This window comes from Arvicanthis niloticus, chromosome 15, assembly GCF_011762505.2.
Source record: "Arvicanthis niloticus isolate mArvNil1 chromosome 15, mArvNil1.pat.X, whole genome shotgun sequence".
NCBI lineage: Eukaryota > Metazoa > Chordata > Mammalia > Rodentia > Muridae > Arvicanthis > Arvicanthis niloticus.
The window spans coordinates 41,839,408-41,844,938 of record NC_047672.1 but is presented as its reverse complement, the minus strand read 5'-3'; the positions used below and the strand labels follow the sequence as shown (position 1 = coordinate 41,844,938).

Below are 5,531 nucleotides of genomic sequence, written 5' to 3'. Positions count from 1 at the left end.
AATTTAAAAGTAGGCAAGATTATTCTGCCTCATACTTGCAGAATTTCTCTCTACAGCACTTGAGTCATTTGATTCTGGGCCAGTGATATGAGAAAACCTTGTGGTGGCAATCACAGCAGTTCTCTTAAATGCTGAATTATGGGCTGAGCCTTGTGTCTCCTCCTCCACTGCCACATTTTCTGTGTGAGGAAAGGGGAACACAGCTAGTATTGCTGCTGCTTACACCGCAGTGTGAAGAAAAGGGGTCTGAAACAAAGTTTTAACAACTTCTGCTTTTGAACACAATGATTACCAGATCTTCAAACATCAAGTTCAGCTTTGTTCATCAACCTGTCTGACATGTCGGGACCCATGCCAAGCAGGGCCAGAGTTTAACAAAGATATTAAAACACACAGACCCTGAGAGTACTGGGACTATGAATCACATCTGGTGGAATGGGGAAATCAAGATGACTACCAGCTTGTTCAAAAATTAGTCAGGGGCAAATATAGTGAAGTGTTCGAAGCTGTCAACATCACAAATAATGAAAAAGCTGTTGTTAAAATCCTCAAGCCAGTAAAAAAGAAAATTAAGCATGAAATAAAGATTTTGGAGAATTTGAGAAGTGGGCCCAACATTATCACACTTGCAGACATTGTAAAAGATCCTATGTCACGACCCCCTGCCTTGGTTTTTGAACATGTAAACAACACAGACTTCAGGCAATTGTATCAGACGTTAACAGACTATGACATTCGATTTTTACATGTATGAAATTCTGAAAGCCCTGGATTATTGTCACAGCATGGGAATTATGCACAGAGATGTGAAACCCCACCAGGGTTTAGCTGAGTTTTACCATCCTGGCCAAGAGTAGAATGTCTGAGTTGCTTCCCGATATTTCTTTTTATTATTATTATTATTAATTTATTTTTATTATTTTTTATTGGATATTTTATTTACACTTCAGATGCCATCCCCTTTCCCCATTCCCCCCCTTAGAAAACCCCTATCCCATGCCCCCTTTCCTTTTTGCACTTATACATTTTTTTAAAAAATGTTAATCAAAGGCTTTATAAGTTTGGTAATGCTCAATCAGAGGTGTAACCTACTACCCAACCTAGATATATCAACTATCTTTGACTGGTGGAGATACATGAACATCTGCCTCCCTGTCTCCCCCACTTTCTCTCTCTCATCACCTAGCTTTTCCTCTCCTTCTTCTCCTCCTCTTCTTACTCCTTCTCTTCCTCTCAGTACTCCTCCCACCTTAGTTCCTCCTACATATAACCCTTCCTGTTAAAAGGAAACTTTTCTCTCAAAATACAATTAGAGCATAATTATGCCAATTTGTACCAGTGAGGTACAAGATAGTTCTAATACCCAATCCATCATTTTGTTGACTAACCAGAACCTCTGTCATCTCTTCTAACTAAAACACTTATATCTGCCTAGACAGAGTAATCAGCCCTTAATAATTCTGCAGCACTAAGGTCTGTCAGATGATCCTGGGCCAGAAGGTGGAAGAACAGATGCTCCAATGTTTTGTAGTAGAGAGAGTGTTCAGGTGTTCAGATGTCTCTATAAATTGGCTAAGTTTTAGAAGCTATGCTTTGTGCTTCTCACAATTATAGTTTAACACAGTCATTCTGGATTTCTGACGGGGTTGAAAACTTATAGCCTCATAGCCAATCCTGGCTATTTACCTTGAGAGAAAAGATTTGAGTGGATTGTTGTCAGCTGACATTCATCCTAAAGCCAAGGAAAAAGCCAGGTTTGGAACTAAGTGCTTCCCGATATTTCAAAGGTCCAGAACTACTTGTAGATTTTCAGATGCACGGTTATAGTTTGGATATGTGGAGTCTGGGTGGTATGCTGGCAAGTACGATCTTCCAGAAGAAGCCATTTTTCCATGGACATGAAAATAATGATCAGTTGGCGAGGATAGCCAAGGTTCTGGGAACAGAAGATTTATATGACTATGCTGACAAGTACAACATTGAATTAGATCCACGTTTCAATGATATCTTGGGCAAACACTCCCGTAAGCAATGGGAACGCTTTGTCCACAGTGAAAACCAGCACCTTGTCAGCCCTGAGGCCTTGGATTTTCTGGAAAAGCCGCTGTGATAGGACCACCAGTCACGGCTCACTGCAAGAGAGGCCATGTAGCACCCTTACTTCTACACTGTTGTGAAGGACCAGGCTCGAATGAGCTCCACTCGCAAGGCAGGGAGTAGCACGCCTGTTAGCAGCGCCAATATGATGTCAGGGATTTCTTCAGTGCCAACCCCTTCACCCCTTGGACCTCTGGCGGGATCACCAGTGATTGCCAACTCACTTGGGATAGCTGTCCCAGCTGCTGCTGGTGCTCAGCCTTAATCACCCCATCTATCTCCTGATGCCTGAGCAGAGGTGTAGCCCACCCTCTCCTTGATGCAGCTTGCGCCTGGTTGGGAGGGTGAGAACACTTCAGAAGCACCGTGTCTAAACCATTGTTTGTGGATTTAGTAGTTGAGTCATAAAAAAAATTATAGGCTCATTTTCTTTTTCTTTTTTCTTTTCTAAAAAAAAAAAAAAACTTGGACTTTGGACTTTTCATAACTCAGGGGATTCCCTGAAACAGTTACTTGCAGGTGGAATATTTCATGGACAAAATATTTTCTCCCCTTCCAAATTCAGTTAACCACCACTAATGAACAAAGATAAACTGGCCTCAGACCCAGCTGCTGCGTTTGGGTGGAGATTTCTTCCCCTTCCCACGTTGCTCTCCCCACATTGTACACTCTTGGGGCTTATATCTCATGTTCTTCTCCAGAGATTATAAACTGTAGTTCATCAAGGAAGGAGGGGAGGGAAAGGGTAGGGAGGACCCAGTCCATCCTGAGACACTGTTCTGCTGGCTGCCCACTTCATCTCTTCTCTCCAGGACTGCATCCATGGGTTATTCCAGCTCTGGTGGAGGTCTTATTTGCATCAAGATGTGAAAAGTCTGCCTAACTTGCAGACAGATCCAAAAGCTTTTTTTTTTTTTTTTTTTTTTTTTTTTTTTTTTTTTTTTTTTTTTTTTTCCTGAACGAATCATGTCTTACTAACCTAACCCTAAATGATTTTAATTTTAGTTTTGTTTCCATTTGTGATACTTCCCTACTTTGGCCTTTCCCTTGTCATCTCCAGACTTCATAGCTGGTAGGAGAGGAAAGGCAAAAGCTTTTTCAATTTTCTTTGACTTGACCATTTTTAAGTCAGTTAGTTAGTGGGCATAATTTATTGCTTTTTTAAAAAGTAACTGTCCATATAAGTTTCTTGCTAGCACTCTTATGAGATAACAGGTGATGTGGCCACACTGGGTTCATTTTAAGCTTTGTACTTTACCTTCTCCTGCCTTGCCCTTTCTCCACATGCCATCTAGTGAGGAGCCCTGTTCTCAGAGTTGTATTTGAGAGGCAGGAGCAGAGCCACTATCTCCAGTGAACCAGAAATGATAGACCTGTTATTGTGGAAACTATCAGTTCTCTTGTTATGGCCCTGCCATCCCTTGCTGTGTGTATATATATAATACTTTGTCCTTCATATGTGAAAGATCCAGTGTTGGAATTCGTTGGTGTAAATTAACGTTTGGTTTTATTTATCAAGGTTAGAATTAAGTTCCCTGTGTAAAGGTCTCACTGGGTGGCTGTCTCACATTCAAACCTGAGGGGACTATAGCCCATACCATGGAAGCTTCCCAAGACCCTCATTTTTATACACCCCTCATTTGACCCATGGTACTGGGCAGGGCAGAGGGGCCTTTAAAAAAAGCACCACAAGCCAAAGCATCTCTGGGGATTAAGGATCCTTTGCCATAAAACTCATTCTGTGTTTCAGCATTGCAGGGATTGGGGATAGGAAAAGTCGCCAGTTTTTGTGTGTTTGTGTGTATATAAAGTGGACTTTCCACTGTAATCCAACCACCTAAGTTTATCAGGTGCTTCACTGAGGAAGCCTAGCTTTTTAAGCATAATAGCAAAACATCAGCTCTGTATTTTCTCCTATTATTTCATTACAGTAGCTGCCTGTGGGGACTAGGAAAACCAAAATCTCCAACATATTTTAAGGCCTAAAATCTTAGTTCTTCATTCTCCTACCTTTATAGATTCATAAGCCTTTCTCACCTGGCATCATAGACAAAACATAATTGTTTAGGGAGTTGAATTTAATTAACTTACCTAACTTTGTTAACCCATCTTGGCTTTAGTGACTTGATCAAGGTGGCGGCTTTAGCAAATGTAATGATAAAAGTAGAGGATGCTAATGCTTTCTTTTCTTAAAGTTTCTCAACCATAGAGAGAGCTAAAAGGAAAACCTGAAGCAGAGTGATTTTTCTTCTTTTTGGCCACTTGCAGTGACTATTTATTGTACTTCATTCTTGTGTGCCCTAGCATGCTGTGAGGGTCACCATGTTGGATTTGTGCAGAGCTGAAAGCACCAGGTGAGCAAGAGATGCAGTTTGTGATTATGTTTGCACTAGATCGTGATTTGAACAAGACACTTAGACTGGTGAATTCTTTCTTTTGAGGTGGAAAGGAAAGTTGTAGATCAGGACTCCACACCCTGCTCACAGCTCAGAATTGTAGGTGTGTCTGAGGCTGGTGTGGACAGCTGTTGGTAACCTGGGCCTCCTCACTCATCAAACCTGTGCAAGAGCTGAGGGTGAATACAGAGGACTCTAGTGTGACGCCTCAGAGCCTTTTAAAGTAAAGGGAAGAAACAAGGAGTCACTGCAGAAATGTGGTGAGTTTTAAAAGATCTGAATGCATGGGGGGTAGGGAGGGTCAGGGTTTACAGAGTAACTTCTGTGTTGTAAGTTAACTCATCTGTACACCTTGTATTGGGACACTATTTCTCAGAACTTCCTGTGTCTGTATTGCTTAGATGGTGGGATGGATGCCAATATAAAACAGCTGTGTTGGCAATTATCTGAAAGTATTTTTTAACTTTGTTTTGAAGTGTGATTTTAAGGCCTAAAATCTTAGTTCTTCATTCTCCTACCTTTAGAGATTCATAAGCCTTTCTCACCTGGCATCATAGACAAAACATAATTGTTTAGGGAGTTTAATTTAATTAACTTACCTAACTTTGTTAACCCATCTTGGCTTTAGTGACTTTAAGTTTAAAGTCAGAGTTCCCCTCCTTGATTTATTGGTTGTAATTGTATTGTAATTGGTATGACTAAGATATAACTGTGCTGGGAAGAATTTGTGCCATGAAGGTCTTTAATTTTTTTAAAAAAATAAAATAATTTAAATCAATGAAAAAATGCTGAATCATCTCTTCATTTTCTAGACAATGAATATTGAAAGTAAAAAGATTAGCAATCAAAATTATTCCATGGAATAATATATCCTAGGAGATAAACTATTTTTCAAGACCTTATTTAAGTCCCATCATAATTGAAAATGATCTGTGTCGGGCTGTGGAAGGGTATCCTGTTTCTTGGGTTGTGAGTGTTTGGCCACACCCCCAGAACCCAGGCTCCTGACACAGAGGTCTAATCTCCATTCAACCTGCA

The 5,531-nt window shown here is 40.6% G+C and overlaps 1 pseudogene; it reads left to right on the top strand.

Moving 5' to 3' along the window:
* The first annotated feature begins 339 nt into the window (after positions 1 to 339).
* On the top strand, positions 340 to 2,362 carry LOC117720441 (casein kinase II subunit alpha-like; annotated as a pseudogene).
* Positions 2,363 to 5,531: the final 3,169 nt, after the last annotated feature.